This window comes from Macaca fascicularis, chromosome 18, assembly GCF_037993035.2.
Source record: "Macaca fascicularis isolate 582-1 chromosome 18, T2T-MFA8v1.1".
NCBI classification, from domain to species: Eukaryota; Metazoa; Chordata; class Mammalia; order Primates; family Cercopithecidae; genus Macaca; species Macaca fascicularis.
In genome coordinates, this window is record NC_088392.1 from 75028734 (window position 1) to 75051803 (window position 23070).

Sequence of the window (23070 nt, forward strand, 5' to 3'; positions counted from 1 at the left end):
TTTGCAACCATCAGGAAAGGCCTCATGTCTGCCTAACTGCAAAACGATTTGGTTGGCTTATAAATTGCTGCCTCTATCATGTGCTTCCGAATTGAAAGGAACGGATGGTTTTAAAAGGTTTATGTTTCGTTATTAATGCAGAATGACTTCCTGCTGACAAATTTCGATTTTTACACAATTTCTTTGCTGATGCAGTATCTCTGCCACCCATGCTCCAGGGCAGCGTGGAGCCACTTCAGAGCACGCCTTTTGTGACCCAGCACCTAGCAGGGTGTCCTTTTCTGAGTGCAAAAAGAGAATCCACTGACCTCATTTGCTTCCATCCTGTGAACTTCTCTGTGGGTTTCAGAACGCCAGGGTCTGAACAGAGAAGCTTCGGAATACTTTCTCCGACTGGAGAACGTTTTTATTGTGGGAGGAAAAAATGTTGCCAGTCTCACTTCACAGACACCTGGAATTCATGAAGTCTGAGGACTTCTTTCATTTTACTTTCAACTAAAAGCTCCAGCATGAAACAGCAAAGGCTCACAGAGCTCAAGATCAGGAGGTGGCCCTGTGAGAGGGTATTCGGCCTGGATCCCTGGTGAAACTCCATCACTGAGCAGGTCTGTGATAGCCCGTGTGGTCTGCTTTCTGTAGATAATACTCGGAGACTGTGCTGCAAACATTCTCAGATTATTCAAAGATGAACGAACAGTTCAAATGGGCAGGTTTCTGTGAGTGCTTCCCTCTCAACCCCTTCCTTTTTTCAGTATGTCTCCCTATTTTCTTCCTCTCAAGCGTATCTACTTCAGAAAACGTGGAAAGAAAAGAGCCTGGTGGGAAAAGTCGATCAAGTGACAATGACGTGCCCTTATGGAAAAATCTCTGGGGTAAGCAGACTTTGGGTTTTACTCTTAAGCGAAATGAGATGAGATTACTCTATCCCAGCAAGATTTAAGCATCTTATTTTTCTAAATGTTTGGTCATTTGTGTTAAAACAGAGGAAAATATGACATCTAACCTTTTTTTCCTGAGAAAATAATCACTGTCCTCCATGCTTTGCCAACAACAATCCTTTCTCCCCCCCCATTTGTTGTAAGAGCTACAGTATCTGCAATTTGGTAAAACCACTACCCTCGCTGGGGTGTTTGATTTTGCCTTTTGCATTTGAGCTCTTGGTGTGTGCATGTATGTGCGTGTGTATATGTGTGGGTATGTATGTGTGTGTGTGAACGTGGGTGCATGTCTGTGTAGGTGTGTGCTGTCTGTGTATTTGTGTTAAGGTACGGACACTCTCCGAGATGTAAGAAAGCACTACAACTATTTTTAGGGGATGAGTTCTTCATTTTTATTCCCAAAGACCTTTTATAATTTTGTTTTTTTCAAGTTTGCATTAAAGAATAACATACTACTTTGTAAGTTTTTGTAGATGTGTTCATTAGAAAGATCAGATCTCTTAGTACATGCCATTAACCAGTTTTCTCTTAAGTTAATCATCCACATTTAACTCTCTAAAGAATAGATTTACTTTAGTTGTGATTTTTCCAAAGGCTGTTTTTGCTTTGTCTGTCAAAAACGAATAGAAAGAAAAAAGGAAGGAGGCGATGAGAGAGAATCCTGCCCTTTTAGCATATAGAGTTCTGAAATAAAAGACTGAGCTGTACAGAAAAGCCGCCAACACCATCATTTGTTTTCTGTGGTTTCTGATGATTCTTTGTGGCGCAGTTTTCAAATGGAACATTTTCTTGCTATCACAGGAAAACAGCACACTCCAGGGTGGACTCTGATTTCTGTGGCTAAAATCACTATCTCCCATTTCCAGAAGCAGAAACACAAATGCGGTCTGATTTTCTTTTGGTTGAAAACTTAATGGAAGAAAAAAATAGAACATTTATGCATAGAAATAAACACACACACAAAGGAATACAGGAAAAACTGGGAAATCTGAATAAGATCAGTGGATTACATTAGTGTCAATTTCCTGGCTCTGATATTGTACCACAGTTTTACAAGATGTTATCACTGGGAGAAACTAGGTTAAAAAGTACATGAGATTCCTCTGTATTATTTATTGTAATTGCTTGTGAGTCTACAATTATCTCAAAATAAAAAATTAATTTTTAAAAAAATTTGGAAAAATAACCAAAGGAAAACTAAATAGTACCTTAAAAATAAAAAATATTTAACTTTGTCTTTTGAAAATAGTGAAAAACACTTGAAAGAGATTGTGGTTTTACTTGTTCATTCTCTTATAAATTATTGGCAACTTACCATAGTACCTAAAACATGAAAGGAAACAGGTATAGTGTACTTCAATTTGTAAGTTCAGAGGCTATTTTAGATGGATTAAACCAATAACCTAAATTATCCTGAGAATTATGAAGCCAAATTTTTACCTATTTTGTGATAATTTAGGTTGAAAACATTATACTCTGACTGGCAACATCTAGGCAGAATTAAAACTTTGTAACTTTGGTTAGTAAAAACGATAGAATTAGATAAACCCATTATCTTTTATGGCTATAATAAAGACCTTTGCCAAAACAAAGAATATGAGTATGTTTGCTTTTCAGGGATGGAAAAAGGAGGATTCTAGGAATAGCCATTAATATTCCGAATGAAATGTGGGTTGAGATGAAAAGATAATACTTATCCTTTTAACAAACCATGTAGGCTATTACAGTGGATGAAGAGGTTTAAAAAAGCAAAATCTCTATCTATCATCTATTTATCTATTAACTCTTTTTTTTTTTTTCTTTTGAGACAGAGTTTTCCTCTTGTTGCCCAGGCTGGAGTGCCGTGGTGCGACCTTGGCTCACTGCAACCTCTGCCTCCCAGGTTCAAGCAATTCTCCTGCCTCAGCCTCCCAAGCAGCTGGGATTACAGGCGCTCGCCACCTTGCCCAGCTATTTTTTTTTTTTTTTTTTTTTTTTAGTAGAGGTGGGGTTTCACCAGGTTGACCAGGCTGATCTTGAACTCCTGACCTCAGGTGATTCACCCGCCTCCACCTCCCAAAGTGCTGGGATTATGGGCATAAGCTACCGCACCCAGCCTGCTTTAGATACTTTCTGACATACATTTATGTCGTTATAAAACTGAGAGACAGAGTATTTGTAGCAAAAATTTTAGAGACAGACTTCACAGAAAAGGAATAACTAAATCCCTTCTGAAAGATATCTTAGTACCTAACCACCTGTCAAAGCCTGTGAGATTTACTAAATCCCTGCTACAATGCAACAAAGCTCTACAACAACTGGAACTTGAGATTTGGTTTTGATACGTGATTTTGTCATGTTTGGAGAAAGTGATGATGTTGAAAGAAAAGTGTCTCCCCTTTAAAATATTTTCCTTAAGCGACTGCCTTGGAGCAGGAGATTAGGTCTCATTTCCATTCAATTCAAATTGAGCTTAAAATGTAATTCCAGGCCCTGGCAGCTACCGCAGGATGATATGCTCAGTCAGTGAGAAAAAAAACTTGGCACTTGAAACAGTTGAGGCTGGGTGTGGTGACTTACGCTTGTAAATCCCAGCATTTTGGGAGACCGAGGCTGGAGGATTACCTGAGGCCAGGAGTTCAAGATGAGCCTGAGAAACATAGCCCAACCCTGTCTCTACAAGATATTTTAAAATTAGCTGGGTTTGTTGGCACACACCTGCAGTCCCAGCTACTCAGGAGGCTGAGGTGGGAGGACTGCTTGAGCCCAGGAGTTTGAGGCTGAAGCAAGCCATGACTGTGCAACTGCGTTCTAGCCTGGGCAACAGAGTGAGGCTCTGTCAAAAAACAAAAACAAACAAAACAGAGATCTTTGTGTTTCTTCTTTGCAAGAGTAGGATTAGCTCAGGCCACTGCGGTGGGGCTGAGCCCACAGATACGGATTATGTCAGCTTGGCCTCTAAGGTTGAGGAGTTAAAAGGAGATTGAGCAAGAGATTTACAGCTGGCTGCCAGAGGAACACTTCAGGTCACCGAAGCTTATGGAACTACTCGAGTCACAGTATGTGAAACGCAAACAGCTGTCTGCCTTACTGAAGCCAAACCTGAGTGAAAACGCATGGCTGTGGAGTGCAGGGGCAGGAACTTACACACACACGCAAGGTGAAGGAGGGCCTGCAGAGTCTTATGAGCGGCCAGCCACTTCCCTGCTAGCTAAACACTTCAAACACCCTTTTTCCTATTTCTGATACTGCTTGGGGAAAATAACCAGGTAGTTGGTCTGTGTCCAGGCTACTGGAATAACAGGATTACCATTTACTCGGCACCTGATTACCACATGCCAGCCATTTCATGGGGCTTATCTCAGTGTATGCTTACACAACCCATAGGCCATAGGTACTGCCACTATTTCCATTTCACAGATGAGTAAGCTAAGGCTTACAGAGGTTAAGGAACTCGCCTCAAGTCACATTCTTTGGAGTAATAGAACCAGTACTGAAATTCAAACAGCTGGCCTTAGCGCATGCGCTCACTACACTCACTACAGGGTACAGCGCTCTCTCTCTCTCTCTCTCTCTCTCTCTCTCTCTCTCTCTCTCTCTCTCTCTCTCTGTGGCAGCTGATGAGGCGGGAGCTGCTGGTGGAAATTCTTTTTTTTTTTTTTTTTTTTTTTTTTTTTTGAGACGGAGTCTCGCGCTGTTGCCCAGGCTGGAGTGCAGTGGCGCGATCTCGGCTCACTGCAAGCTCCGCCTCCCGGGTTCCCGCCATTCTCCTGCCTCAGCCTCCCGAGTAGCTGGGACTACAGGCGCCCGCCACCTCGCCCGGCTAATTTTTTGTATTTTTAGTAGAGACGGGGTTTCACTGTGGTCTCGATCTCCTGACCTTGTGATCCGCCCGCCTCGGCCTCCCAAAGTGCTGGGATTACAGGCTTGAGCCACCACGCCCGGCCCTGGTGGAAATTCTTCATGGGTCTCTGGTGTTTCTGAATATCTGCATTTTGCTAAAAGAGGCACTAGCCATCTGCGTTCTGGGCTATATCTTCAAGAATGCTTATATAGCAAATAGTCTTGGAAGACAGAGATGGCAGTATCTCTGAAGCAAAGGGCAGGCATGCTTACTGCCTAGTTTAAAAAGCCTGAGCTCCCTACATTCAAGTTTCCTCTACCACATCGTGACTGCTGTGTCTGCACATGTCTTCTGGCCCTCTTTACATTGTCCTGTGGGAACTGGGGAATGGAGAACCAACAGAAATGCAGATGCCTCAGCTACTGTATTGCTGCGAAAAATAAACCATCCTTTTGTCTCTCTCCCAGGAGTCTCATGTCTTCTACCAGCTTCCCCGGGATGTGGCCTGCTAACTTAGTTTGCATTTGTTCTATTTCATGACAGTAGGAGGGACTAGATTAGAAAAGGGGCTAAAATAGACCGGGCACGGTGGCTCACGCCTATAATCCCAAGACTTTGGGAGGCCGAGGTGAGCAGATCACTTGAGGTCAGGAGTTTGAGACCAGCCTGGCCAACATGGTGAAACCCTGTCTCTACTGAAAAATACAAATATTAGCCGGGCATGGTGGTGTGCAGGAATCCCAGCTATTTGGGAGGCTGAGGCAGGAGTATCACTTGAACCCAGAAGGCAGAGGCCGCAGTGAGCCAAGACAGCGCCACTGCAGGCCAGCCTGGGCAACAGAGTGAGACTCTGTCTCAAAAAAAAAAAAAATAAAGGGCTAAAGGAAGGCAGAGAAGGGTTTAGCGCAGTGCAGTGAATCTCCTGGGCTTATGAACCAAACCACTTGTCTACCCAGTTGTTTTCCGTTGAATGTTAGCGTGGAGACTGGGGTGCTCCATTCAGATGTTACCTTCAGAGCTGGGACACTCGTTTCCAAGCTGCTGGAAGCATTGGCAGTCAAACATTCTCATCTGAGTCCTTCTCCATGAATTATCTTAGGCTACCTTGCCCAAGGATGGCCTCCTTCTATGAGTCTACGGGACAGGGCAGTGGGTGGGTTGGGGGAAGTGAGGGAGTACAGAATGTTCTGCCCTTGCTTCAAAGCAGGACAGTTCTGATCTTAGCTCCAGAGCTTCCTTTGGGAGAGGTTCAGTTTTCTGCCTTGTTTTTTGTGCATTGTGCAGACATCACAGTTCAGCAACTTCCTCTGCTAAAATGTACTCCCTTCACTCACAGCACTGACTTAGAGGGGCCTCCGAAAGAAATTTCCAGTGCGCAGTCTCAGTGCACAAATCTTGGAGAATGTTTCCCAGGGAAGTGACCGAAGACAGATCTCTTATAAATCATGATAAAAAAGTGCTTCCCAAGATATTGTGTGCTTTTAGTCACCATTTTTTGGTATCCATAGGCTTAAATAAGCCATTCTAATATTACCTAGAAGCTTGACAAAATAATGTAGTTAACTCAAATTCTGATAGTTGCATTAAAGAAATTATGTTTTTTAAGCATTAAAATTTTGATAATTTTGTAGTATATTCACCAAATTGCTATTTCTGACACACTATTATACTCATAAGTAAAAAATAATACAAAGATCTTTAACTTATTATAAAATGCCCTGATGGAAATTTTGGTATAATTGAATTTCTGTTTTCACTTGAGATACAAATACTTTGAATGTTTCATATATTATGTAAATGAAACAGTGGGAAGCAAGTCACACCATTTAATGTGTCCGGGAAAACTGGAATACCCTCCTTTCCTACAGAGGAGGGCAAAAAGACCGTAAACCTTGTTGGAATGGAAAAGTCGGAGCTTTGCACAACCTCTGAAGTATAGATTTGGAGGGGGAAAGTGGTAATGAATACACTGAAACAACTTCTCTTTGGAATTGACAAGAATAGACCAGTAAGAGCAAGGACAAGATAACAGGGCAAGTAGGTCAGTACCAGGCTGATGTGATGTCAGTAACATTAAGGAACCCAACCTTTTGTTAAATGATGTCATCAGCTTTTTTTTTTTTTGAGACAGAGTCTCACTCTATCGTCCAGGCTGAAGTGCAGTGCTACTATCTTGGATCACTGCAACTTCCACTTCCCAGGTTCGAGGGTTTCTCATGCCTCAGCCTCCCAAGTAGCTGTGATTACAGGTGTGCACCACCACACCCGGCTAATTTTTGCATTTTTACTAGAGACGGGGTTTCACCATGTTGGCCAGGGTGGTCTCAAACTCCCGACCTCAAGTGATCTGCCCACCTAGGCCTCTCAAAGTGCTGGGATTACAGGCGTGAGCCACTGTGCCCAGCCAAATGATGTCATCAGCTTTATTCTACCTGCTCGAGGTTGTACAAATACCACATCTAAATCATGACTTTCCAAGGGCTAAGGGGTTAGCATAGTTATTGGTTGTTTCTGATTCCAAAACTAAGTGTGGAAATAAGACCTCCCCAACTCCTGCAGTTACAAGCTTTGTCCCATTTGATACACAAATCAGACGTTTTTCATGCTGGGAGTAGTTTAATTTTCAAACTCTGCTGCAGGGGAGACTCTTTCTTCATTATATAAAGGTAAAAGCAGCACTGAACTATTTTAAAGTTTTATTTTTTAAAAAAAAGTTTTATATGAAACATGAACATTTCTCATGAATAAATGCATTATATTTACAAGTTTCATTCTTGTCATGCAACAAGTTGAACCAGTTACTTTTAATCAAAATAATGTTATGCAAGATTTTATAGTCCAGTACTCAACTCAGTTATGTAAATAGACAAGGCAAGCTAAATGCTTTGTAGTCTGCTAAACATTTCGCTTGGTTTGAATGGATCTCTCACATAAGGCACAATCTTTAAAATGAAAAAGGAAGTCCTAGCGATAACAAATATACAAACAAAAAGGAGTGTTAGTTTAAATCCTTGTTTAGCTTATCCGAAGTTGCATACAATAAACAGAGTTGCATTGTGTTCCAAACAACTCATATATTGCTTCATAATCCTGGTATCTTATTATTCTAGACTTCAGACCAAAAATGAGGTAACAGATTGAGCAAGTTTCTGTTTCATCCATAGAGATACTTAAGGTGACACTACAAAGAAATTTAGGGCTGGGCACAGTGGCTCACACCTGCAATCCCCGCACTTTGGGAAGCTGAGACGGGATGTAGCTTAAGGCCAGGAGTCTGAGATCATCTTAGCCAACATGGCGAAAACCTGTCTCTACTAAAAATGCAAAAAGTAGCCATGTGTGGTGGCATGATCCTGTAATCCCAGCTACTTGGGAGGCTGAGGCATGAGAATCACTTGAACCCAGGAGGCAACGGCTGCAGTGAGCTGAGATCGCTCCACTGCACTCCAGCCTGGGTGACAGAGCAAGACTCTGTCTCAAAAAAAAAAAAGAAAAGAAAGGAATTTTGTTCTACAAAGGTGACGTTACAAAGAATACATAATTTTAAGGGAATCATCTTCCCCATGGGTATGAATAGTTTTAAATTTTTGGAATTAGAGATATACAGATTGCTTTTAAATTGTTATCTAAAATCATTATTGCTCAATAATTTTCTAGCAGGGGAAACAGACACAAAGTTTAACCAATTGAAATTTGGGTGGTAAAAATGCAGACAAGGGGTTATCTCGAGATCAGCATTCAACTCAAAGGCAGTCCAGTTCAGTGCCTTTTGTATGTGTTTGTGTGTGTGAGTGTGCATGCGTGTGGGTAAATGATCAAAGACTCTTAATGAGACCTAAGATTTCAAAGTTCTCCTAAGCAAGCAAATGTACATGAAGTGCCTAATGCAATGTCTGGAATACGGAAAGTCCTCAATGTATGTCAGTCTATGACTCTGCATGGATGGAAATATTGGCTGTATGTCTGGATACCTCAGATAGATTTACTCAAATCAGGCTTGCATTGCAGCTATAGAAAATTCCAAGCAGTTTTTTTATACCTACCTGATTGCTCTTCTAGTCAATACCCCTTACTGACAAACGCTTCAGAAGCCACTCTTTCTGACAGTTCTGGGCTCGCTCAGGGATCACCTGGGGGTCTTAAAAGCTGGGCGGAATCTCCTCAAAGCTAAACCATTGAAAACAATGTAGGAAAACATGGAGGAGAATGGGTATGAGCTTCTTCCACGTGGGCGAAACAAGACAGTCAAGACGGGCACGAATCAAGTTTTAAAATCGGGTCTACCAGATTTCGATGTCTTTATGACACATTCTATTACTCAACTTTGGAAAAGAATATCTTGAGTCGTGTGAATAAGCCTAGTACTTGCATTTTGAATGGGTCCTTCCTTTGGTGTTTACAGTTAAGAAACAATGGAGATACCAAACAAGATAAGACTAAGCCACAGAGATAGCTGAAAAACTGCCATCAATCAAACCTCTTTGTGAAGCCGGTTAGTGCAGCTTCCATTGTTCTAAGCAGCAGGCAAAAGGAACAAATAAAATCCAGCTGTTTCTTCACTGTGGCACCAGGTGAGTCCCAGTATCAATACTTCCTTCATTGTGGATTAAGGGGAAAGTGGCCTTCATTTCCTTTCCCATTCCACTTTGAAACCTCAGATTTCTTTCTTTCTACCAGTGATACCGGTTGGTGAGTCACAGCCACCTGGGCTCCAGTTCTGGCATTGCTTGCAATGTAATCATGAGAACCTGATAGATAGTGTTAATAGCAGAGTGAATCAGGGATCAGGAAAAAATACTTTTAGATTGCTTACCTTTGGAGGGCTTTGCTGTGTTTAAAGAAAGTCAGTTTTTGACACTCAAATTTAATTTGCTATCCTATACAGCAGCCTTTTCACATGATAATTTTTTTTCACCAAATAAAGGAATTTAGTGCACTATAAATTTCCTGAATGGTGGGATGTTGATAAAAGTAAAGCTGTGAATTGGGGGGTCATGTGAACCAGAATTTAATTGCATTTGTGCCACTTGGTGTTAGACCCTTTCTCTACTCATATTAACTGTACCTCCGTTGTTCATAGTTTCCTTACTTCAAATTAAAATTAGAATACATTGGTCTCTAGAACTGTATGATTTTTGTGAACTTTAGAAAAGCATCTTTTGGGATGGATTGCTAGATTTAGAAATGCTTTTTGCATTTATTAACATCCATAACCCAGGAAACGAAAATGATAAGAAAAATATTTTGGTAAGACAGAAAATCTGTTTTCATTTCTCCTTTTTGATATTTGTAATTGGTCGGAGCAGAAAGTTCTTGTGTGTTCTTGTGTGGGCATATATGTGCTAATGAATTTGAGATGAGGAGCCAATGTCTTTAAGAAAACTCTCCCTTATGATGTTTTGCATACATGTGTATTCTCTTTCCCTCTAGATTCAACTTTGAATAAACACTGTGCTCTCAGCCAAGGAAGAGTAAATCTAGCATTAGTCATGACTGTCTTGTTTCACCCACGTGGAAGAAGCTCACTCCATTCTTCTCCATGTTTCCCTATATTGTTTTCAATCTTTTACCTTTGAGAGATTCTTCCCAGCTTCTAGAACTCCCAAGTGATCCCTGAGCGTAGCCCAGAACTCCCAGAAAGAGTATTTCTCCAACAGGTTTCCAAAGTATTTGTTGGTATGGGGTATTGACTACAAGAGCAATCAATAACTGTGCTGGGAGTTTTCTGTAGCTGCAATGCAAGCCTGACTGTAATAAATCCATCCAAGGCACCCAGACGGGCAATATTTTCATCTATGTGCTGAGGCCTTTGCATACTCTGGACAATGTAGGTTAGGCACTTCATGTACCTTTCTTTGCTTAGTCTTCATTAACAGCTTGGTGAATTAGGCAATAATATCGTAGTCTCCACTTTGTTGAGAGTTTAGGTAACTTGCTCAAGACCACACAAACATTTGCCCCTGGTTCCAAATACTGCAGTCTTAACTATTTAAAACATTGTTGGCCAGGCAAGGTGGCTCATGCCTGTAATCCCAGCATTTTGGGAGGCTGAGGCGGGTGGATCACCTGAGGTCAGGAGTTTGAGACCAGCCTGGTCAACAGGGTGAAACCCCATTTCTACTAAAAAGACAAAAATTAACTGGGCGTGGTGGTGTACACCTGTAATCCCAGCTGCTCGGGAGACTGAGGTGGGAGAATTGCTTGAACCCAGGAGGCAGAGGTTGCAGTGAGCCAAGATCGTGCCACTGCACTCCAGGCTGGGTGACAGAACGAGACTCCATCTCAAAAAAAAAAAAAAAAAAATTGTCATCTGTACTGACAGCCCAATGCCCTGATAGATGACTAATTAAGAGTATTTTAACCCCTTTCACCTAAGAAGAAAGATTTGAATTCTTCTCCTGACGTGCTTATGTCACATGTTTTCCAGAAAATCCCTCCAAAACCCCCCAAGGTGAACCTCACGTCAACCAAAACCAAGACATGAGCCAGAGCCTAAACAGAGGAAAGAAAACAGAAGAGAGGATTCTAGTGATGTATCTGGTCATCATTCCAAGCAACGAAGCTGAACTTTTGCATTGACAAACAATTTTTTCCAGAGCATTTTAAAATTTACAGGTTGGTTTCCAACAAAGCTTTTCAAAAAGAAGTATTTATGATGGTAAATCGTTAAAAGAAATGTGTTCTAGACCAAGAAAGGCAAAGCTTTCATGTCTTGTTTAGTCTCTAGCATGCTTGTTTGCAAAACACAAGCTCCAGTCTGCATGTTTCCGCAATCAACTGACTGTCTTAGAGAATATCTCAAAATCAGTCTGTCCCCGTGCTTGCTTATGATTCCGCGGTAATCCTCTGTTTGTAGTCACAAGTTGTCAGGAGAACATCATGTAAGGCATGGTATGAAGACTTAAGAAATCTTGAAATCAGAAACCTCAGTTTTCTTTCTCTTGAAGTGTTTCTAAGGGAAGAAAAAGGAGAAAGGAAATTAGCATCTACTGTTACCTCATTTAATTCCTTCAACAATCTTAAGGGTATTATTGTCTCCATTCCTCAAGAAACCAAGGCTCAGAGAAAAGGACTCACCCGCCCTGTGACCAATGACTGGGGGTCCCGGGTCAGAACCCAGAATTCTGACTCGCACCCAGTGCTGGCTCCCCTGTGTCCCAGGGATGGGCAGGACAAGAACATCTTCTTTAAAACTTTCTGTTTGTTGGGCACCTCCAAAAACCCTTATAAATTATTGCTTAAGTTATTTTGACAGAATAATTTCACTAAGTCCATTGAAAATTAAAATTTTGGAATCTCTGTTATATGGCTAGATCGATACTATACTACCCAAGTCCCTGGAAAAAATGAAATTATAAGTTTTGACTACATGGCAGAGCTTTGGTGCCTCATACACTTGCATTAAATGCAGTATCCTTTAAAATAATAGAATATGCATTTGTGAGAGTAAAAATGTGTGCATGCAGCAGTCCATAAGAGAATTAGATCCAGAAACTGTAATTTGAAAGAGTTCTAAACTCTTAGAACAAATTGATTTAAATTTGAACAATACTTACTAAATATGAATTGATGGAAAGTGAATATTTATAACCCCCTTTTGTGAATTTCAGTAAGCTGACATTTGTTAGCTCCTGACGCAGTAGCTTTTCTGAGTCAAGAGCTAAAGGTCCCTTGAATTACCTGACAGTTAATCATACATAGATGTGAAGTCAAACGTCATATTCCACTAAGTCTAATCTGCACTTGCAGGAACGGTGGACAATTTTGCCTAAACATTTGACAGATTTGGAATGTCTCTTGCCATAGACATTTAGCATGAACCAGCTTCATTGTCCTAGTATCTGTCACACAGAAATGGTCCCTTGCTCGGCTTCTAATGGATTTACTGCAAAGGCTGTGAGGAATGAGTCACACTCAGGGACACGATGACAGAGGAACAGCTTCTACAACACAATCTTCTGTAATAGAGAAAGCTGTGCCTCTCCCCAGGGACCTGCCTATAAAGTTGGTCTCCTTTCCACTAAGGAGGCATTTCTGAGAGCCCCACATAGATTAAGGACAACTTCTCTAGGTAACTACTAAAAATTAGGGCCAACAAACGAAATCTTTGGGATATGAAATATTAATGTGATGAGAATTACCATAATAAGAAACAATTGAGTATACACTGTATTACATAAGTGAGGCTTAAAAAAAAATAACACTGAGTTTCGGGCCTTTTTACCTTCCTTGGAAAATGCCTTGAAATCTTTTCCATCAATACAGTCTAACTGTACAGGTTATGGGTGACAAATAGTTTCAAGGCAAATTGCAACTTAGTTGGTCAGACTGTTTCAGTAGAAGAAAAAATGACAGTTTGAAAGAGTTCTGGAAGGGCTAACGCTAAACAGTTCCATCTTGACCTCAAACCAATGCAGTCTGCAAACAAGTCAGTATGTGAACCCAAAGGAAGAAGTGCACCCCAGCCTAAGAAAGGGACAACTTTTCCTTCTCTGGAATCAAAATGCTCCATGAAATTAAGTCATTGATTAAACGTTGGGGAGGCAAAGACTGTTGAAATGTCAGTTAAGATTCTTTAGGCTGCAAATCTGATTCACCGTGGCTTCAATGGTAAGAAATGGTATCTGCCCAGCTGGAAGTCCAGGGTGGAATGGCTTCAAGGTTGGCTCCATCCAAGGACTGTCTCTCAATTTTCTGTTTATAGGCTGGCTTCACTCAAGGGGGTAAAAATAAGTATGGTCATTCCAGGCCTCATATCCATTTACACAACATCCTGGGGAAGAGGTTTCTGGAACCTCTAGTACTAATCCATATACCATGGGAATGACAGGTACTGATTGGCTTCAACCTGAATTCCTTAAATTAATCTTTGTGGAAAGGAGGCTGGGATGACCTTGATTGAGTTAAAATAGTCAGGGCTCCACCTGTGGAGTGGAGGATGAGATCAGTTTCCCACCACCCACATCCTACACAATGGGTGAGGGATGGAAGGAATGCTGGAGACTATCCCATGCCCGCCGATATTCACGAAGTCTTGGTCTTCTGTGTTTCACAATAAACTCTTAAGAACATTGCGAATATTTTATGTATGTGAAGGTTTTTCAGAGAAATTTATTGTAGGGAAAACAAAAAGATCAGTAAGTTTAAGCTTTCAGGGTAACTAAGAACAAGTACTCTCTGCTCCCCTGCATTACACTTTTATTCTTGTGCTGTGACAGCAGACCGTCCTCCCCTATTGGCCACTCCCTGTGCCCCTGCTAGTCCTCTGGGCGGTCTGTCATTCCCACTGTGGCCACTGTTGAAGTGACTTGCTTCCTACAGGCACTGACCAGCTTTGAGCAGGTGGCACCTGCCAGCCCCTTTGCTGCGGGCCGCTCCCTGTGCTTCTGGCTTCCTGCCGTAGGGTTCACTATGGATGCCTAAGGAAACCTGCCAGGCAGTGTAGGAAAGTTCACACCTACAGAACTATGCATACCCATGTCCTCCAGCACATCTCAAGAAGCTGCTCAGAAGGTGCAAGGGTGGAGCCCCAGAGCCATCTTGTATCAACTTCCCTTCCTTTCTTCTTCCACTCCCTCTGCCCTTCATCGCAGTCCCTCCTTTACCAAATAAATGCCTGCCTCCAGGGTTGGAATCAGACTGTGCTTTCAGGGATGCTCTGGACGGCGTTACCTCTTAGGTAACATTTGTGTAGCATACGTCTACAGCGGCGAATGTAAATGTTACCTTGCAAACACATACATGAGCCAGCTCCCAAACTTCTGAAGACTAAAGCAAATTCAAGTCTTGAATTCTGTGCAAAAAGCCAGATTCCCTATTAATTGGAGTGTCCTGTGTAACACCCTTCTCTCTCCACATCCCATCACCTTTCTCCCTAGACAGTAGCTGTCTCATCATTTTTATCATGTCTGGCCCACGAGTTACCTATATATTACATTCTCAGAGGGTTAAAGTGGCTCAAAAGAAGTTTAAAGTGAAGGTGGAGGCCGGATACAGTGGCTCATGTCTGTAATCCCGGCACTTTGGGAGGCAGAGGAGGGCAGGTCACTTGAGGTCAGGAGTTCGAGACCAGCCTGGTCAACATGGTGAAACGCCATCTCTACTAAAAATACAAAAATTCTCCAGGCGTTGTGGCAGGTGCCTATAATCCCAGCTACTTGGGAGGCTGAGGCAGGAGAATCGCTTGAACCCAGAAGGCAGAGGTTGCAGTGAGCCAAGACCACACCATTGTACCCCAGCCTGGGTAACAACAGCAAAACTCATCTCAATAAATAAATAAATAAAGTGAAGGTAAAGATGAAGCTACACTGGAGGAACAACCAAAAGTGAAGGAACTAGAGAGACAAGCATCCCCTATTCCCTTCTTCCCTAAATCACTGTGTGTTTACGTTACCTTTCCTAGGCCAGTGCTTCTGCCTGGAAGTCCCCAGGCAGCCTGGATTCCACACCACGGTAGTAGCACTGAAAGTTACTAATGCTCCCTAGGCCTGGGTCTCCTGATCTTTGAAATGGAGAGAACAATAACAGTAACAGTAACAGCTACCTCATGAGTTACTAGGATTGACAGATATATAATAGCTAATATCTATCATGTTAGGCATAGTCCTAAGTGCTGCTCATACATTGTCTAGTTCCTTCCTCATAAGTATCTTATTTACCTCTAAATGGGATACTGTTATTATCCCATCAAACATATGGCAAAACTGACATTTAGAGAAGTGAGCTAACTTACCCAACTACACCCAGCTATTAATAGTAAATGTGGGCCAGGTGTGGTGGCTCATGCCTATAATCCCAACACTTTGGGAGGTCGAAGCGGGTGGATCACCTGAGGTCAGGAGTTCAAGACCAGCCCGACCAACATAGCGAAACCCTGTCTCTACTAAAAATACAAAATTAGCCGGGTGTGGTGGCAGGTGCCTGTAATCCCAGCTACTTGGGGCGCTGAGGCAGCAGAATCGCTTGAACCCGGGAGACAGAGGTTGCAGTGAGCCAAGATCATGCCACCGCACTCCAGGTTGAGCAATAGAATAAGATTCTGTCTCAAAAAAAAAAAAAAATTAAATGTACAGCTGGGTATGAACTCTGGAAGTCTGCATCTCAGGTCTGTCCTAATATCAGTGTATTCCTATCATGAAACTATATTCATTATATTTGTAGCAGAGTATGTGATGCACAGTACTTGCTAAGTCAATGTTTATTAATTTATCTTTTTCATAACTTTATCTTATTCCTTAGAATTCAACCCTGTCAACAAGACGGAGGGTCTCCCAAATGCTGCAATCTGCTCCGTGCTCTGTGCTGCTCTGCTGGGCTGTCACAACTGCTCCCTGTGCGTTTCTGCAGGCGAGGTCTTCTCCCAGGTAATTGCTAGTTTACTTGTCTCTCCCACTAGCCTGTAAGTCTACTGAGAACTTATTAAGAACGGCGTCTCTCTCAGCTCTGTGCCCTAAGTGCCTAACACATTTTAGGGATTCCATAGAAACCTGGCAAACAAACGAGAGGACATGTGAATGTCTCCCTTTGATCTTTCCCCTGGAGCGAGCAGTTTTCCCCACATTTCTCCCTGAAGCGAGGCTTCTGTCTGAGCATCGGCCTGCTGTCATCTCCTAGAGATCAATGGTGATTTTAGAGATAATAAAGATAATAGAGATCTGGGATAGTATTTTTTTCTAACCAACTACAAACAAACTCAACATTTTACTAGCAAAGCTCTGCATGTTTTTTGTTGTTGTTAAAGAACCACACCATTTTAATGATTTTTCAAATAATGTTAAGGAAAACAAAATAGGTCTCTTTAAATGTTTTATCTAAAATCAATCAATTTCTGAAAGTTCACCATCTTCATCCATGCTACAATGTCATCAGGATATTGGTTTTATTGTGTGTTTTGCGGTTTCTGGTTATAACCCTCCCATGTTCTAGTGGTCTATTTTTACAATGTATCTTAGAAAAAGAGGGAGAACTGTATGTTTCTAGCAGGCAGAGTTGAATAGTGTCATATTCCCTAAAAATTTTTCCTTCTGTTGAAACAATTCTGAGGTACGTGCTATTAGATAGATTTATTATTAGCTCAACTGTTAGTCATTTGGATGCATGACACCCTTGAGCTTAGTGGGAGTGGGGATGGTCAAAAATGACTCAGAATGAATTTGGATGCAGCCACTCACAAGCCAGGTCTCAAGAGCACTGTTGCTTGCTCTCAGTCTGCCAGCCTGAACCACATCACCTCAGTCATCCCTGAACTCTGGGATCCCTGTCCTACTCAGTGGCATGCAAAGTCAGCTGCCCAGATCCCAGCAGGAATGCAACAAAGAAAATATTAGAACTTCTATTTATGGTTATTTTAATACTTCATCAAAGAACAAAATTTCAGCAAACTGAGTTTTAAGGATCAAATTGGCTTTTGTCAGTGATTCATGAACTGGGCAGCATTCGGTCTACAGAATAGGCAGGCACTTTGCTAGGTGTGGCATAGCAGTCATTTTTTGTATGCTTGTTTGAACAGAAACAAGGAGACAGCAAGTACAAAAAGCGGAATGGTTAACGTCAGGTTACGTTTCTTGAATGAGTTAAAGCAGAGGGGACTCCATCATAAAATGAGTGAGTCCATTTTGGACTGGTTTGTTGGGGCCTAATGCAGGAACTCAGTCCAAATCGATGGCTGTATTAGGCTGTTTTCTGTTGCTTATAACACAATAGCCAAAACTGGATACTTTGTGTAAAAAAAGGAACTTGCTTCCTACAGTTATGGAGGCTGAGAAGTCCAAGGTCAAGAGGCTGCATCTGGTGACAGTCTTCTTGCTGGTGAGGTCTCTTTGCAAAGTCCCCAGGTGGTGCAGGGTATCACATGACGTGGAGCTGAGCATGGTGATGTGCTGGCTCAGGTCTCCCTTCCCCTTCTTATAAAGCCACCACTTCTCTCCCTGTGATAACCCATTAATCCGTGAATAAATTAATCCCTTCTGGAAGGAAGAGCTCTTATGATATAGTCACCACTTAAATGCCCCATGTTTCTTTTTTTTTTTTCTTTTTTCTTTTTCTTTTTTTTTTTTGTTTTGTTTTTCGTAGAGATAGAGTCTTGCCACATTGCCCAGGCTGGTCTCAAACTCCTGGGCTCAAGCAATCCTCCTGCCTCAGCTTCCCAAAGTGCTGGGATTATAGGCATGAACCACTGCAACTGACCCCATGTTTCAATACTACCACATTGGGGAATAAGTTTCATGAAATATAGGGGATACATTCAAACCATAGCAATGACCTTTCATACATTTTATTTAACAACTTTATTTATTTTTTTTTTTAGATCAATCTTGTTCTCTCTCCCAGGATGGAGTGCAGTGGCGCGATCTCGGCTCCCTGCAACCTCCGCCTCCCAGGTTCAAGCGATCCTCCTGACTCAGCCTCCCAAGTAGCTGGGATTACAGGCGCCCGCCACCACAGTTGGCTAATTTTTGCATTTTTAGTAGAGACGGGGTTTCTCCATGTTGGCCAGACTGGTCTCGAACTCCTGACCTCAGATGATCCACCCACCTTGGCGTCCCGAAGTGCTGGAATCACAGGCGTGAGCCACCACACCAGGCCTAACAACTTTTAAAGTTCTATTTTTGTGTATATTTTTAAATATACACAATATATTCAGAGGGTAATATACATTTATAGCTTATAAATGAATGTACATGCATTAGAGATTCTCAAAACATTTCTATAAGTAGGGTACATCCCTAATAGAAGAAAAAAGCAGGTTTCAAGCAATAAAGAATATATGAAAAGCTAGAGGTCAACCAGAGAACCCAATGCATTTTATTGGTTAGGCGGGATGTGTGTAATTTTTTTGCCACAGGCTCAGGCAGAGTGTGAGACATTTGCAAGTGGAACAGCAGGAGATGGTGGGGCTCAAGTGACTAGGGGAGCAGGGACTGGGCACTTTGAGAAGTAAGAAGACTACCTAGGCAAGGCAACTGGGAATCCACCCAAGTTAGTCTTTCTGAAAGATAATTCTGCTTCAATTTAATTTCCTTTGAAAAATGAAGAAAGGTTTTCTTGGAAAATCACAGCAGATTATCTATGGAATTAGTAAATCTCTATCTTGAGTCCTATCTCTTTAAGTAAATTCCGAAGTGGTTTAAATTCCCAAGCTTAATCTTTCAAGAAAATCTCCTGTATTGTCATCACACTGCAGAATGTGTCTGTAAGGGGAAGAAATGAACTTGAAAAACAAATCCTTTTGTAACAATAATCTTGAAACTCTTTATGTGTATTTGATGCCAGGGAGAGAGGGGGTGACTGCTTCCCAGGAACTCTAGGGAGACGAGAACTCACAGGTTGTTTTCAGGTTCGTTTCTGCTGACCGTACATGAAGACCTAGCTCTCTAATCCTGCCTGTGTGGGGGTGGGGGAGGGAGGTGTGCTGCAGTGAACGGGATGAAGTGAACTGGATCAGAATGTCACTGGATAGATTGGCTTCCCATTTTCTTTAGAAATAATCATTTGGAAAGCTAGTTAATTGATGTATCAAATATTTTCCCCCGAGACTCAGACTCTCAGCCACTTATGTATTTCCTTCCTTTTATGCAATCACTTACCTTGCCTGAAATTCTATGACCTAAGGCAAAATTATTGAATAATAATTACTTACTCGATCCTTAGTTTTCAGATAAAATAAGAAAACCTGAAGACAATTGTTTTCATTTAAGATTTCTGTTCGAAGTGGAAATTGTCTAGGTATATGAAACTAGGTATGTTTATTATTTTAAAATTGCGTGGTTTATTTTTAAAGGATGGTTCAGTATCCCAAGGCCAGATATTTTGAACCTGGTTTCCCCTATTAAGCAGGAAGGAAATCTGCAGTTTAACCTCAAGTTATACAGCCTCAGAGGTTTAAATTGAAATCAGGACTAAAATAATACATATTATAAATGACAGAAACACCTCAATTGTCAGGGAATAAATCTCAGGGAAAGAGGAGAGAAACAGGGGGCCGAATCAACTGAAGAACAATTTCCTCCCAATCTGTTGGGCTATCAAAGCTATTTAACATGAAATGGCTAGGGACCTGATCATAATTAGAGCTATTTACTGCTAGGAAGCTTGCGTCATAGTTTAGGACATGAATAAATGAGTCTTGGTATAATACCATGCAAAGAAAAATTTTAAAACCCAGACAGCTTTTCCAGACAATTAAATTTACATTTTACGAATGGACAAAGAGGAAAATGTTAATACAGAAAAGGCCATGGCCATGCATTCACATTTGGGTCCACTTAGCATTCTACTCATCAAGACACTTTTCTTTGGAAGATGGACGACTGATTGATAAAACTTCAAATAAAATAAGATTTACTGCTGGAAAAACCACTATTTTATTTGTCTATTTTCTCATACTTAAACAATATAGTTAAAAAACAAAAGCCTGCTATGATAGGATGAGAAGGAAACAAACAGTCTGTTGAAACTTTCAAGTTAAACATTCTGCCTTTAAGAGGGTAAGAGTGTTTAACGGTCTTCCAAACACAGGGGCTACAAGCAGAATTGGCTAGAAATGATTAAATTGGATGTCTCTACTTTTCAGTCTTGAGAAGAGACCATCCACATGGACTTTCCCTGAATTATAAATTTTATTTTACCTTCCTCTATTTCCTAAGGCTTTGATCTGTCCTCTACACCTCCCAAAAATCATTTAATATATATCGAGGAGCATGCAGGTACAAAAATGGACCGGCTGAGTGGCAGAGAGATGATAGCAGCTCCCAGGAGAAATGGCTCTATGCTTTCTGAGATCAACATTTAACACACGAATAAGAAGGCTACAACCCATGACAGGATGAGTCTCGAGGGAATAGAGGCTTTCACTTACCCTGTTCCATCATGCATGGGCAATTTTATAGCTGCAGACTGTGTTTAAAACTTCTAAGCTTATCTCCACATCAGTAGTTAGAAGATCCATTATTTGGCTGCTTCTAAAAATAGGTGTTTTGTTGTCCCTCAACTATAAACAGGTTAGCCTTTACAGGGGAAAGCACTGTGATGGAATGATCCTCTCTGAACTTCCCTGGTGTAGAACTAGAGCAGCTGAAATAGAAGAAAGCACCACTTAGAACCACATGCCAGGAGCACGTCAATATTCTCTCCATGTTTTCAGAAATACAGCTTGCCCTCTGACAAGCTAAGGAACTTAGCTGCGTGTTTTTACTTAAACTCTGTCCTGCAAGCCACCTTTGTTCCCTCTTTCTTCCTCTCTGAACAAAGATTTATTGAGGGTATATTATATCCCAAACAATGTGCCAGGGGCGAGAAAGGTCATATGCACTAATGCCAAGTGAATGGGAGCATATTACAGGTTGTCCTTATTGCCATCTGATGCTCCACATCACTGGTGGGATAGGTGTGTTCATCCTTGTTTACATGGAAGGACATAGTTCCAGCCTTATTGCTGAAGTTATAGAATAGGAGAGCATTCTGAAGCCTGGGCTCTTCCTACCCACACCTCCTCCTTTATCCCCAAGTCAGGCATTGAAGGTTGCCTATTCACATCCCTTAAGCCTCCCTCCAATCCATTCTCTCTTCCCTGCCAGTCTTGAGTTTCATTTCTTCTTATTAATTCTGGAGACTAAGTATCTCCAGTTCCATCTCCTCTCTCTGCTTTCATCAGCCTTGCATGTGACCACCACAGCAATATCCCATCGGCAGTGATGGAGGAGGCATTTCTTTTCCGGTTGTCCAGATTCTTCTTGATGTGGCCTAATTTATCATTCCAGTAGAAACTCTGACTACCCTCTAAGAAGCAACACAATGCTTAGTTTATCTTTAATCACATTGTCTTTTTTCCATTTTCCATGCCTTTCTTTATTGGATTCCTATCTTCCCGTGACTTGCCCACCCAAGCAAGTGTATGGCTTCTGGTCTCCCAGAATCCTTCATACAGATCTCTCTTACAGCACTTAGCACAAGGAATTATAAATGTTGCTCGTGTTTCTGTCTCCCTATTAATGCAATATTAGATTCTTATGAATAAGAACTTTCCATTACCAGCCAATGACAGAGTCCCTGGTTTAGAACGGCATTCAGCATATGTGAAGAAATCCCCCAATATACTAACTGAGGAGTCAGAACTCAGTCAAAACAGCATTGTTTTTGTAACAATGGATGCTTTAAAAAATATCATTTCTGAAGACAGGGGACAAGATGGCCAACTAGATGCAGCCAGGAAGTGATGTTCCCACCGAGAGAGACCAAATTATTGAGTAAACCACCATAATTTGGGCAGATCTTTGGAGAAAGATGTTGAGAGTGGATGGGAAGGCAACGCTGAAGGTGAGGCTAAAAAGGAAGGAAGCTGGGAACTCTGTACGAGGTATCTGGATGCCAGGGCCAGTTCCCGACTCTGAATGGATCCTGGGTAAGGGGGGGAGTGAGGGAACTGAAGGATGACTTACTCTCATCACAGATCTTTGGGATCCGAGCTACAGGTGACCCTGCACCCCCCATGGATGTGTAAGCTGGCAGGGATTTCTCCCAGGAAGCAGGCAGAGACAGGCCTTTGGGTGGCATGGAACCTGGAAGCTTTTGCACACTGGGAAACTCCAGGGGAGAGTGGCCATAGATGCTCATCCCCTAGGGTTTCCCACTCCCCTCAGGGAGTCATGGACCCCAGCTGACCTCAGAGCCAGGAGACAGTGGGGCCAGCTTCCCTGTGGGACTGGAGTACATCTGCTCTGAAGGCCTCCTGCCTGCCGGCCCCTCCCAGGGTTCATACCTAGCCACCCTGCAGAAGCAGATGCACAGTACAGCTCCTGCAGCTCAGCCTGACTGTGTTGCTGCACTTGAGTACTTTCCTGGTGGCCCAAGAGCACATCAGATTCCCTAGTGCAGCCAGAACCCAAACCCAAGCTATGGGACATCCTGGTGCCTCCAGGGCTGCAACTCGCAATGTGGGAGTACAAAGAAGAGATCTGTGGCTGGCACTTGAGCAAGAGAGGAGCTCCCCACCTTCAGAGCACTGAGAGGGGCGAGATCCATTGGTTCCTGGGCTGGGGCAGGAGCAGGGCATGCCTGTCTCCACATGGTGGTCCAGAAAGAGTGTGGCGTATCTCCCTGCTGCAGCCTCTGCCTAAGGGGAGCCTGTGGCCCAGAACACCTAACAAAAGAAACAGAGGCATAGTGTCAGGGATCAGAGGGGCTCCCCAAAGGCTCAGGAGTGGACCTGGTGAGCACATCTGTGAAGGTAAAAAAGAGCAAAAGAGCTGCATGGCTGGGTATTAACCTAGCTACTGGCCACTATTCTTCAGCTCCATCGACTAGATCACAGGC

General features: G+C 42.2%; 1 long non-coding RNA gene across 3 annotated transcripts in view; it reads left to right on the forward strand.

The window, feature by feature from the left end:
* The first annotated feature begins 315 nt into the window (after positions 1–315).
* The window catches only part of LOC135968281 (uncharacterized), a 103459-nt gene continuing 80704 nt past the window's right edge, over positions 316–23070 (forward strand). For 2 of the 3 annotated variants that reach the window (XR_010582939.2, XR_010582938.2), the window contains exons 1-5: positions 316–605; positions 781–872; positions 9164–9332; positions 11189–11376; positions 16000–16124. This is a non-coding gene — a long non-coding RNA (uncharacterized lncRNA). The remainder of the gene's footprint in view (positions 606–780; positions 873–9163; positions 9333–11188; positions 11377–15999; positions 16125–23070) is intronic. The other variant, XR_012427320.1, reaches the window with a different exon arrangement.